Genomic DNA, 10,830 nt, shown 5'->3' with positions numbered 1-10,830 from the left:
CTAATACTATTAGTCTATTAGTAATAATACTATAACTAATAAATATATGTAATAATAACTATACTATAACTAATAACTATATGTAATAATAGTAATAGTGATAACTATATATTTATATAATATGCTAATATTTAATGACATTTTTTTTAATATTTATGTAATTATATTGTAATATATTTAATATATATACATATAGTATACTATTATATATATTAGTAATATGCTAATACTATTATATAAATAATATATATAAATAATATTTATTTTTTTTTATTTCTATTCGGTCCGGTCCGGTCCGGTCCGAGGTGAAAAACTCCCGGACCGGGACCGGACCGAATCTTTTCGGTCCCTTAAAAATGGGACCGGACCGGACTGGACCCAATTCGGTCCGGTCCGGTCCGGTCCAAACAGTGCCGGTCCGGTCGGTTTTGCCGGTCCGGACCGGCCGATGCTCACCCCTAAAAAAAATATCAAACCAGACTGGACTGGATAGAACTGGTTGGTTTTGTCCGGTACTGGGTTTGGTCCGATCCGATACGGATTTCATTTTTCTCAAAATCGATCAAACTCATTTCAGTTGCAGTTTTCCTTTTTCTAACATCGGACTGAACCGGACCAGACCGATTTATATATATATATTAATTTTTTATATTGTATAAAATATTTTTTATTATATATCATTTTTAATATAATTATATATAAAATAATTTTCTTTTATATGATAAATTACTAGTTAATATAATATTAAATTTTAAAATCCTATATAAATAAATATATATTATCACTATAATCTATTGTATTGGTACTTATACTAATACTATATCATTATATATTATAATATACTATAATATATCACTATAGTCTACAATACAACTATAATATACTACAATATACATTATCACTATAGTATTGTATACTTTAATATATATACTATATTTTGGGGGTAACCGGTTCGGTTTTGGACAAACTCTAGGACCAAATTGGTTCTGGTTTGGTTCGATCTAATTTTTCGGTTTTAATATATTAAATATATTAGTATTGCTAATTTATTTATAAAAAGAAATATATTGATAATTTATTAGGAAATAAAATGTATTTAATATATATATTTTTATATTGAAAACTTATGATCAAATAAATATTTATTTTTAAGATTAAAATGTTATGTTATAAATTATAACATATAATTTCATACATAATTAGATATATTATATATAAAAACATTATATATAATATATAAATCGATCTGGTGTGGTCAGGTCCGATTCGGTGTTGAAAAACGTAAAACTGATTCCGATCCAGATTTGATCGGTTTTTAAAATGAAAAAATTGATTATGGACCAAACTAGATGAAAGCCGGACAGAATCAACCGGTTCGGGCCGGTTTTCCATTTTTTTGTTTATTTTTACACCCCTAATTGTATTAAATATATATTATATAATATACCGAAAAACTAGAAGTACTAGTTTAAGTGTGTAACTAGTGTAGTATTGGTTCTTTAAATCTCAGAACTGGTATATACTAGTTCTATTCTAAAATATGTCCAAAATTGGATCGAATCGCACTACTTACACCCCTAAATAAAATATCTTAAATCAAACTATTTCACTATCATTTGTAGACTATTTTATTACTATTCATGAAATTCTGAGACTATGTTTGGACCACAATTTTTTCAAACTACTTCAATACTATTCACAAATAGTTCACTACTATTTATAAACTATTTAACTAGTATTCATAGATAATCTAAAGTACTTTTAATATCCAAATAGAAATTGAGATACTCAAAGTGTCCAAATGAACCGTAACTAACAATGAGATAAAATTCTTTTAAAAAGTAAGAACTCATTTTAAAACCTTCATGTAATATACATGTGTAGGTCATGTACATATATCAGGAATTAATTTTATTCTTTAAATTCTTTTATTCATTTTGTATCACGTGCTTAGTCACTAGTATTTTACTATAAATACTAGTCTTTGGCTACTGTACAGACACATGGATATTCAATTAAATCATTTTTCTACTTCTAGAAGATTCCTTCATATTCGCCTTTTGCTCTGCTAGGGTTTCTTCTTGCCATGCTTCGTTTTGCCTCTTTGCATTCCTTTAGATTTTATATTTTATATGGTATCATACGTCCTTTTTTGAATTTCTTCCATGGCACCATCTTACAAATATGTTTCTGAGGATGCTACTTCTCCTTACTTTCTTCATCCTAATAATTGCCCTTGTGTCATTTTGGTCACTCAGCCTCTTCTCAATAAGAACTACCTTGTGTGGTCTCATTCAATGTCCATGGCCCTCTCGGCGAAGAACAAGCTTGGATTTGTTGATGGATCCCTTCCAAAACCTTCAGATCTAATGGATTCTCTACTTTCTTCATGACTCTGATGTAACAATATAGTGATATCTTGGATTTTAAACTCTATTTCTACTGAAATTTCTTCTAGTATCTTATATATTGCAACTACATATGAGATCTTATCCGATCTTAAGGAACGATTTTCTCAGAAAAATGGACCTCACATTTTTTACTTGCAGAAATCAATTTCCTCTCTTTCTCAGGGATCTCTTTCGGTGAGTAACTATTTTACTCGTCTTAAAGGTATTTGGGATGAACTTTCTAATTACAAGCCTATTCCTGCTTATTCTTGTGGTGTTGTACGAATGTTGAACTCCTATTTTCAATAAGAACATATTTTACAATTTTTTATCGGACTAAATGAATCCTTTGCACCTGCTTGTGCACAAATTTTACTTATGGAGCCTCTACCTCCTCTTAATAAAGTTTTTTCTCTTGTTATACAATAGGAACATCAACAAGAAATATCTTCTGTCTCTTTGCCCCTATTGATTCTCATGTATCTTCCTCTCATGTTGATGACACCAAATCTATTAAATCTTTTTCTAATAATGATAGACCAGTATGTAAACACTATGGAATTACTAGTCATGTAATTGATAAATGTTACAAGTTGCATGGTTTTCCCCAGGCTACAAATCGAAACAGAGGCAATAGTCCATGGCTAATTCTGTTGTCCTTAGTGATAGTAAATCCTCGGCTGTTTCTCCTTTTTCCTTGACTAAGGCTCAGTATCAGCAGCTTTTGTGCATGCTTCCTCCTTCTAAATCTGTTGATGCGGTTCCTTCTACTATCAATACAGTTGTTTCGAATAATTTTTCTGGTATTATTTTTCCTCATAATAGTACTCATCCTATTTTTTCTGTTGCCCAGTCTGCTATTTTTTATTCCAATCCCTGGATTCTTGATACTGGGGCCACTAACCATATGGTTCCTTCTATTGATTGTTTTACTTCTATTGCATGTTCTGTTAATGCTTCTGTGAAGCTTCCTAATGGTCAATATGTGTCTTTACACATATTGGCTCTATTTTCATTTCTGAACATCTTGTCTTACATGATGTTCTATGTGTTCCAACCTTTAATTTAAAATTGATTTCTATTAGCAAGTTAACACAATCACTAACTTGTAGTTTTTTGTTTTCCTCTGACATTTGTCTCATACAGGACCTGATTCGTTGGAGGCTGATTGGAATGGGAAGATTGCATGAAGGTCTTTATATACTGCAACAGTCAGGCCTTTCTAATTCTACTTTTACTCCACATACTATTTTTTTTACTTGAAACAATATCTACACATGTTTGTTCCATTACTTCCAAATGCTCTAATTATGAGCTTTGGCATAATAGACTTGGTCATCCTACTAATTCTAGGACGTTGTTTGTGAATAATTTTGTTTCTAAATTGACTATTCCATGCAATCCTTGCATGATTTATCCTTTAGCTAAACAAAGAAAATTGTCTTTTCCTAATAATGCTCATTTATCTACTGCGAATTTTGATCTTGTTCAATGTGAGGTTTGAGGTTCATATTTTGTACTTACTGTTGAAAGTTACAAATATTTTTTTACTATTGTTGATGATTCAACTCGTGCTACATGGCTTTATCCTCTTAAGCATAAATATGAAGTTTCACATATTTTTAGTGTTTTTTATAAAATGGTTAAAATATAATTTCATTTAAAAATAAAATCACTTGGCATTGATCATGGCAAAGAATTTTCTTTTGCTCCTTTTTTGCATTCTTAAGGCATAATACATCAACATAGTTGTGTTGAGACTCCTCAACATAATTCTATTGTGAAGAGAAAACATCAGCACATCCTTAATGTGGTGAGAACAATGATGATTCAGTCTCATCTGCCTATTAAATTTTGGGATGATTTTGTTTTGACAGCAACTTACCTCATTAATAGGCTTCCTACTCCTCTTTTAAACCAAAAATCTCATTTTGAACTTTTGCTCAAAACTACTCCCTCTTATGATCATCTAAGAACTTTGGTTGCCTTTGTTTTACTTAAACTTTACAAAGATCTCAAACCAAATTTGATCATAAGGCTCAAACTTGTGTTTTACTTAGTTACCCTTTTGGAATAAAATATTACAAACTTCTTGATTTAAAAACTAATCAATCTTTTATATCAAGAAATATTGTTTTTCATGAACTTTTTTTCCTTTTACATTTCAAAATAAAACTGAATTTTCCTCAATTTTTCCTATTGAATCTTCAACTTTAGATTCTTTAATTGTGCCTTCAATAGCACCTTATATTGATTTACATCTAAACTGGTCTTCACCTTCCGCTTCAAGTGATTCATCTATTCAGTCTTCTTCTTCCCCAATTTTTGTCACTATGCCATCACTGTCTGACCTTCCTAGAATATCTTCTAGAATCATAAAGGTACATGGTTATTTGCAGAACTTTCATTGCAACTACTCTTCTACCCACTCCACATCAAATCCTTCGACAATTTCTTCTTCATCAAGTTCTTCTTCCATTTTATCTTCTCCTCCTAAATATGATATTTTCAATTTTATTTCTTATGCCAATCTTCCTTCTTCACACAAATCCTTTGTCATGTCCATTTCTGTCGATATTAAACCTGAATTCTATCATCAAGCTGTCAAGCACTCTCATTGGAAAGATGCTATGTCAGCTGAGATTGCAGTCTTGGAAATGAATAATACTATTACTTCTTTACCTCCTAGTAAGAAACTCATCGATTGTAAATGGGTTTATAAGATTAAATATTGTGCTGATGGTTCCATAAAAAGATATAAGGCAATGTTAGTTGCCGAGGGTTATACCCAAACTGAAGGATTGGATTATTTTGAAACATTTTCACCTATTGCTAAAATGGTTACTATTAGAACTCTCTTGGCCATTGCTGTTGTGAAACATTTTCACAACTTGATGTCAATAATGTTGTTTTGTATAGGGTATACATGGTTCTACCTCTTGGTTTTCATGTTAAAGGGGGGTCCCAAGTTTGCAAGTTGAAAAAATCACTCTATGGTTTGAAACAGGCCTCACTGCAATGGTTCTCCAAGTTTTCAACATCTATACTTGGTATGGGTTTTGGACAATCTATGGCTGATTATTCTCTTTTTATTAAGACTGAGGGTTCATCTTTCATTACCATTCTTATCTATGTTGATGATATTCTTATAGCTAGTACCGATATGAAATTTTTTGACCTTTTAAATTCCTTGCTTGATGAGAAGTTTAAGCTCAAGGACCTAGGTAAGCTCAAATAGTTTCTTGGTTTGGAAATGGCATGATCTCTTGCTGGTCTTTCTTTATGTCAAAGAAAATATTCTTTGGAGATTCTTCAAGATGGTCGTTTACTTGCTTCTTAACTTGTTGCATTTCCTATGGAATAGAATATTAAATTGAGTAAGGATGAGGGAGACTTGTTGCCTGATCCTACAATTTATAGAAGACTTATAGATCAACTTCTTTACCTCACATTAACTCGGCCAGAGTTGTGTTATTTTGTCGATAAACTTAGCCAATACATGGCTCAGCCTAGACAGCCCGATTTACAAGCAACCTATAGAATTTTACAATATATCAAAGGCACTCCTAGTCGTGGTCTTTTCTTCCCAGCTACCAATAAATTATCTGTCAAAGCCTTCGCTAATTATGATTGGGCATCTTGTCCTATAGTAGGAGATCTACATGTGGCTATTATATTTTTCTTGGGGGTCTTTGGTTTCTTGGAAAACAAAGAAACAAACCATTGTTTCTAGATCTTCTATAGAGGCTGAGTATAGATCAATGGCTTCTACCACTTGTGATATCATTTGGTTTCTCACTCTCTTATCTAATTTTTGTGTTTTACATACTCATAGTGCTCAATTTTTTTGTGATAGTCAGGCTACACTAGACATTGCTGCCAATTCAATCTTCCATGAAAGCACAAAGCATATTGAGTTGGATAATCACTTTATTCAAGAAAAATTACAAGTTGAAATTATCAAGACTTTTCACTTGGCTTCTGGTCATCAACTGGCTGATGTGTTAACCAAACCTCTTGGTTATCATCAGTTTCATCACTTCGTTTCTAAGATGGGAGTTCACTCTATCTACTCTCCATCTTGAGGGGGTATCAAGAATTAGTTTTATTCTTTAAATTCTTTTTTTTTTCATTTTGTATCAAGTGCTCAGTCACATGTATTTTACTTATTCAATTAAATCATTTTTCTTCTTCCAAAAGATTCTTTCATATTCTCCCTTTGCTCTGCTAAGGTTTCTTCTTGCCATGCTTTGTTTTGCCTCTTTGCATTCCTTTAAGTTTTACATTTTACGACATACACTTGGAATGATATTGTTCACTCATTATTTATGAACCGAAAATTGATATAATAACAACTATATCACAATCCATTTACAATTAATATTAAATAATTATTTTTGACTTAAGTGAAAAGATATAATTTTTTAATATGAAATTGTAAAACAATTATAGAGTAGTTAGGCATTGTTTGTTTTTGCAGATGAGTTGAGATAAAAGTTGAAAATTAAAAAAAAATATTGTTAGAATTTATTTTTAATATTATTATTGTTTTCAAAATTAAAAAAGTTGAATTATTTATTTTGTGTAGAAATTTGAGAAAATTGTAATGATTAAATGAGATGAGATTAAATGTATTATGAAAACAAATGAGGCCAAGGGCTTGTTTGGAAATAGATCCCATCCCAAAACTTTCAGCATATCTCATCTCATCTATTTCCCAAACATAATTTAAATATAAATATTTTTAAACTAATTAGTACAATTTTCTCAAATTTTTAAACAAAAAATAAAAAATAATTCAATTTTTTCAAATCCTCAAACAAGAATAATATTATAAAACTATATTCTAAAAATATTTTAACTTTATAAAAAAATTTATTCAATTTTTTCTCTCTCATTTTTCATAATTAAAAAAAAACTTAAATCAAACTATCTCACTACTATTCATAAATTATCTTACGTCTAATATTCACAAAATTCTCATATCATCTAAGTTCTCAAACGAGCTCTTAGTGTTATATCAATATCCTTACAAACCACACATAATCAGGATCATACTAGCCCGAGCTTTAAAAATACCAAATTAATCAACTACCTTACTAAAAAACCATAAAATAAAATAAAAAACTAAAACCATAAAAATATTTTGGTTAAAGTTAAAATCATAAGCCAAACAAATGTGAATCAACGCATGGCACAAAAAATCATATTAGTCATCTTAGTTTATATAGAAAAAATTTATTTTCAAATCAGTGAATAGACTAAACCAAACATAGTAAAGTGTTTATATAATATAATTTAATTTAATTTGTAAGATCAATTTTAAAGTTTAAAACAGTTTTCAAATCAAATCTTATCATTTAAATTATTTAAATAATATACTTTACCCACAATTTGAATAATAGAATAACTCATTTATATATTTGGCGAAAACAAATAAAGGATGAGGATTGGCAAACTCCTCCAAAATTCAACTATCACAATACTAAACAAGATTAGTGAATGACACTAGCGAAATAAAAGTAATAATTCACTATATTTAGTACATAGGAAGAAGGTCGTTCTTATATATAGTTTTGAAAAGAAAAAATAAAATATAAACTATTGGACAATAATCTATATAAAATAAAAATAATTTTATTAGCAATGAATTGATATACATAAGTACTTTTTTTGTCATGTGTTAAAATAAATACGAAATATTTAAATATTTTAAAATTATATTTAACATTATTCTTAATAATTTATGATAAAGGTTTAGAACTAGCTAGCTGACCTAATTTTTTCCATTATAACAGGTTGTGGAAAAAACGTTGGCAACTTGTTAATTGAAAGTTCTGGCTTGTGACAATCCAAGGTTGTGGAAAAAAAGGTTGGTAGACTCGTAGAAATCGTAAGAATACTACAAAGTAGTCAATCCATTTGACTCAGTAATGTAACTGCCCCAATTTTTATAAAGTCTCGTCACCATCAAGTTTTTTTTTTTTTTATAATCTCATCTCATTAAAATTCAAGTCCTTACATTAATTTTTTTTTTTTTTTTTTTTTTTTTTTTTTTTGAATCTAGATTCATCTGCTCTCTACAGGTCTCCAAGTTGTCTCCACGAGAAATGGTGAATTGAAAAAGCTCAACAGTCAACCAAAGGAGCAACCCCTCCCAACTCGTGCACCAGTTAAGTGGTCAAGCCTCTTACAAATTTCTACAAAATAAACTGGGATGCAGCTATTGACAGGGTGAACTGCATGGTGGGAATTGGAGTGGCAATCAGAGATTGGGATGGTCTTGTCACAGCCACCCCTAGAAGTCCTAAAAACTCCTTCCTTGATCCTCTACTGGGAGAAGCTTTGGCTGCCTTGCGAGCTATGCAGCTGGGTCTCGAGATTGGTCTCAACAATGTCATATTTGAAGGGGACTCTAAGCTGGTGGTCAGCGGGATTAACAGTGGTGCTGAGGACTGGAGTACTGCGGGCCTGATCTTTCTTGACATAAAGAAACTATTACTTTCCTACCATACTTGGTCTTTTAGACATGTACCTAGGTAGGTCAATGTAGTGGCACACAGCCTAGCTAAAAGTTCTTTGGAACTTAGTGAGGAGTCTGTTCTTGTAGAGGATTATCCTCAATGCATTTGTAACCTTCTATGCTTATAGCATTAATCTGAAGTTCCCATCTTCTCAAAAAAAAAAAAACAAAAGTCCTTACATTAATATGCCTATCAAGCCATATTGCTTGAGAAACAAAAGAAGGACATCCATCCCACCACATACTTACATCTTCAACATTCCTAGCAAATTTTGCTAAACAATGAGCAACATTATTTCCCTGCCTACTTACATGCACAATTGAAACTTCCTGGAAATAAAATATAAATCTTCTTATTTCATCAAGGACATAGGCAAAATCAGTTAAGCATTCAGAGGAGTTTAAAGATTTCACTAATAATAGACAATCAGTTTTCATCAGCATCTTGGAGATACCCCACTGCATCCCGAACTGAAGTCCCTGCAACATAGCCGTAGCTTCAAGGAATTCTGAGTTAGATACAGCATTCTCTCTCTTACTGCAAGCCACAAGAACTTTGCCCTCATGATCTCTTAAAACCACTCCAATTCCAGCTTTATCAATCTCACCAAAGGTAGCGCCATCCACGTTCATTTTCAAGCTACCCGCTAGAGGAGGTTTCCAGCTTAGTACCCTTGGAGCTTCTTGACTGCTACTATCAAGAATCTGAACTTGTTTAAATTCAGATTGCATAGAAAAAGCTGTAGAAATAACAAAAGAAACCTGGAGAGCAATATTATCATAAATAAATTTGTTTCTTCTATACCAAAGTCCCCAAGTCATTGCTATAAATCTCATGACCTCTTCCTTATTACCTCTATTCTTTACTTTAAGAATAATCTCCCCAAAAGATCTCCCATGGCCAATCTCCCCCAACAAAGGTTGAAACTAGACAAATAATGGGTAGATAGTACTACAATAGAATAAAGCATGTGCTGCATCCTCTCTACATTGATGACAGAACACACAAACATCATTCTCCAGCATTTTTTTCCTCATTAGATTTTGATACGTATGTAGGATATCCAAAAAAGCTTTCCATACAAATATCTTCATCTTTAAAGGAATTTTTAGTTTCCATAAGCACTTCCAAAAGGGAGCAAGTTGTTGAACCCGAGACCCTTCCTCTTCATTTTGAGCAATTACACATTGAAGTTTTTTATAACCACTACGAACTGAATAGTGCCCACTCTTTTAAGCTAACCAATATCAGGAATCTTCATGACTGGGAGCCACATTAATCTTTAAAATCTAAAATACAACTCTTGGATTGAAGAGAACTCTTAATGCATCAACATTCCACCAACCCGAAACATTGTCCATTAATTCCTGTACTTTCGGATTTTCCTGATGAGGACCAACAATTTCTCCTTGTAAAATAGTTGGCTGGATTATAGGAATCCAATGATCCTTAAAACACATTTGTTTCCACCCCATTACCCAATCTCCTGACACACCCAGATTTCAACAGAGGCAAGGCACTATGGATACCTTTCCACACATATGAGGAATTAAATCCAATTTTAGCATCAAACATAGAGCCCTTTGGAAAATACCGAGCTTTGAAAATCTTGTATAGGAGAGAATCACAATTAGAAAGTAACCGCCAGCCCTATTTTTCTAGGAGGGCCATATTGAAGTCATACAAGTTTTTGAAACCCAAACCACCTCTATACTTGGATACGCTCAATTTCTGCCATCCCACCCAGCGTATTTTCCTCTCGTGAGATTGATTACCCCACCAAAATCTGGCCATCATCATTTCCATTTCATGACATAAAGTTTTAGGAAATAAGAAATAGCTCATTGCATATGTCGGGATTGACATAGCTACTACTTTTAATAGATTTCCTTACCTCCTTGAGATAGCATATTACC

Source organism: Carya illinoinensis, chromosome 3, assembly GCF_018687715.1.
Source record: "Carya illinoinensis cultivar Pawnee chromosome 3, C.illinoinensisPawnee_v1, whole genome shotgun sequence".
NCBI lineage: Eukaryota > Viridiplantae > Streptophyta > Magnoliopsida > Fagales > Juglandaceae > Carya > Carya illinoinensis.
The sequence above is the reverse complement of the archived record's forward strand: the minus strand, read 5'-3'. Positions refer to the sequence as shown.